Raw genomic sequence first — 3,704 nt, 5'->3', positions numbered from 1 at the left:
TGTGACCGCTTGTCAAGAGCTAGTGTCAAAGCCTCGTTGTAAATATATGAGGATATTTTTCGTCCACGACTGACGATTGACGCATTGTTCTGCTCCCAAAGATCTGTCTTGAGACAAGTGCGAGTGTTTGATATATCGTGTATTCAAGAGGGTTTCATTTCAGAATTATATATCGGTTTCATATGGAAATACAAGTATATCTAATCATACATCTAATCATATCACATCCTATTCAACCAGATAACTCCATGAATATATTGTGGACGTCACCGTCGTCGGTTTAATGGCGTGGCTCGTTCCTGATACAATGTTAAAGATAGCGCCGCTATTATTAACGGCAAGTTGAACATAAGATATATATGCCCTGGAGTTGAATCTCGATAGGTTATGTCACTTCATATGACAACCAACTTCCCTGACATGCTAAATCAGGTTGTAGTGTCCAGAGTATTTACATGTGTACTAATGGTAACTCCTGGGAAAATTGTTATAGGACTCCTCGAAGCTGGATACTCGGTGTTTGTGACTTCGTTATCTGTCGAGTTGACCTTGTGCTGTGACCCATGATAATGACACAGTCCGGAAGTCGTGTATTCACCTGAATATTTTCATTTCCACAGAAAAAGTTCGTGAGCGTCTGTATGCGGACGTAATTTCTATAAATACAGATGTCTTAATGACATATTCCAAATATGAAAGTGTGTCACTGTATCCCGCTGTATGTATGTGCATCTCTCTCTATCTCTCTCCCTCCCTCTCTCTCTTAACGCGGCACAAAACTAAACTCACCCGACGTTTGATGAACGCACAGCATAAGAGGTACAGAAGACTGGGAAGGTATACATTTCGGTACAGTCCTTGAACCGCTTTGTTTTCCCTTCTGCCTAGTCCTCCCTGCAATGTAGTCATTTTCACAGTCCTTGAACCGCTTATTTTCCCTTCTGCCTAGTCCTCCCTGCAATGTAGTCATTTTCACAGTCCTTGAATCGCTTTATTTTCCCTTCTGCTCAGTCCTCCCTGCAATGTAGTCATTTTTACAGTCCTTGAACCGCTTTATTTTCCCTTCTGCCTAGTCCTCCCTGCAATGTAGTCATTTTCACAGTCCTTGAACCGCTTTATTTTCCCTTCTGCCTAATCCTCCCTGCAATGTAGTCATTTTCACAGTCCTTGAACCGCTTTATTTTCCCTTCTGCCTAGTCCTCCCTAGAATGTAGTCATTTTCACAGTCCTTGAACCGCTTTATTTTCCCTTCTGCCCAGTCCTCCCTGCAATGTAGTCATTTTCACAGTCCTTGAACCGCTTTATTTTCCCTTCTGCCCAGTCCTCCCTGCAATGTAGTCATTTTCACAGTCCTTGAACCGCTTTATTTTCCCTTCTGCCTAGTCCTCCCTGCAATGTAGTCATTTTCACAGTCCTTGAACCGCTTTATTTTCCCTTCTGCCCAGTCCTCCCTGCAATGTAGTCATTTTCACAGTCCCTGAATCGCTTTGTTTTCCCTTCTGCCTAGTCCTCCCTAGAATGTAGTCATTTTCACAGTCCCTGAACCGCTTTATTTTCCCTTCTGCCTAGTCCTCCCTAGAATGTAGTCATTTTCACAGTCCTTGAACCGCTTTATTTTCCCTTCTGCCCAGTCCTCCCTGCAATGTAGTCATTTTCACAGTCCTTGAATCGCTTTATTTTCCCTTCTGCCTAGTCCTCCCTGCAATGTAGTCATTTTCACAGTCCCTGAACCGCTTTATTTTCCCTTCTGCCCAGTCCTCCCTGCAATGTAGTCATTTTCACTGTCCTTGAATCGCTTTATTTTCCCTTCTGCCTAGTCCTCCCTGCAATGTAGTCATTTTCACAGTCCTTGAACCGCTTTATTTTCCCTTCTGCTCAGTCCTCCCTGCAATGTAGTCATTTTCACAGTCCTTGAACCGCTTTATGTTCCCTTCTGCCTAGTCCTCCCTGCAATGTAGTCATTTTCACTGTCCTTGAACCGCTTTATTTTCCCTTCTGCCTAGTCCTCCCTGCAATGTATTCATTTTCACAGTCCCTGAATCGCTTTGTTTTCCCTTCTGCCTAGTCCTCCCTAGAATGTAGTCATTTTCACAGTCCCTGAACCGCTTTATTTTCCCTTCTGCCTAGTCCTCCCTAGAATGTAGTCATTTTCACAGTCCTTGAACCGCTTTATTTTCCCTTCTGCCCAGTCCTCCCTGCAATGTAGTCATTTTCACTGTCCTTGAATCGCTTTATTTTCCCTTCTGCCTAGTCCTCCCTGCAATGTAGTCATTTTCACAGTCCCTGAACCGCTTTATTTTCCCTTCTGCCCAGTCCTCCCTGCAATGTAGTCATTTTCACTGTCCTTGAATCGCTTTATTTTCCCTTCTGCCTAGTCCTCCCTGCAATGTAGTCATTTTCACAGTCCTTGAACCGCTTTATTTTCCCTTCTGCTCAGTCCTCCCTGCAATGTAGTCATTTTCACAGTCCTTGAACCGCTTTATGTTCCCTTCTGCCTAGTCCTCCCTGCAATGTAGTCATTTTCACAGTCCTTGAACCGCTTTATTTTCCCTTCTGCCTAGTCCTCCCTGCAATGTATTCATTTTCACAGTCCTTGAACCGCTTTATTTTCCCTTCTGCCTAGTCCTCCCTAGAATGTAGTCATTTTCACAGTCCTTGAACCGCTTTATTTTCCCTTCTGCCCAGTCCTCCCTGCAATGTAGTCATTTTCACAGTCCCTGAATCGCTTTGTTTTCCCTTCTGCCTAGTCCTCCCTAGAATGTAGTCATTTTCACAGTCCCTGAACCGCTTTATTTTCCCTTCTGCCTAGTCCTCCCTAGAATGTAGTCATTTTCACAGTCCTTGAACCGCTTTATTTTCCCTTCTGCCCAGTCCTCCCTGCAATGTAGTCATTTTCACAGTCCTTGAATCGCTTTATTTTCCCTTCTGCCTAGTCCTCCCTGCAATGTAGTCATTTTCACAGTCCCTGAACCGCTTTATTTTCCCTTCTGCCCAGTCCTCCCTGCAATGTAGTCATTTTCACTGTCCCTGAACCGCTTTATTTTCCATTCTGCCTAGTCCTCCCTGCAATAGTAAAGCCCCAAATTTAATCAAATTCTGAATCTGCCCTAACACTGGGGCTATTAGTCATTTTAAAAGGAATATTTGTTAATGTCAAACTAACATATATATTCACAGACTAAGCTCGTCTCGCCTGTATCCACAGAAAACGAGATCACACCCGATATTCACATGCTGATATAGTTGTTGCATCATCCGTATGACCAAATAATCGATTATTGATTACGTTACGCGTAATATTTACGTCAGTTTTACAGTGAATGAGTGAGTACGTCACTTTTACATTGAGTGAGTGAGAGAATATGGTTTACGCAGAGTTTAGCACCATTCCAGCACATCAGAAATAGGTTTCACACATTGTACCCATTTGGAAAATAGAACCCGGGTCTTGGGCGTGACGAGCGAACGCTTTAACACGAGGCTACCCCGTCACCCAGTTACCATTTCCACTATACACACGTGTATGTATGCGCGCGCACACATAAACGTTCAAAGTGGTATAGCGGTAACTGACCAAGACAAAGAGTATTCTTTGTTATAGTGAGTATAAGTGAGTTGAGTTTTACTCTGCACGCACGCATGGTGCCCTTTGTATCTCTGTTCACGCCAAGCCAGTCGTTCACCCAGCACTGGCAATGCTAAGC

Source organism: Haliotis asinina, chromosome 7, assembly GCF_037392515.1.
Source record: "Haliotis asinina isolate JCU_RB_2024 chromosome 7, JCU_Hal_asi_v2, whole genome shotgun sequence".
NCBI classification, from domain to species: domain Eukaryota; kingdom Metazoa; phylum Mollusca; class Gastropoda; order Lepetellida; family Haliotidae; genus Haliotis; species Haliotis asinina.
The sequence above is the reverse complement of the archived record's forward strand: the minus strand, read 5'-3'. Positions refer to the sequence as shown.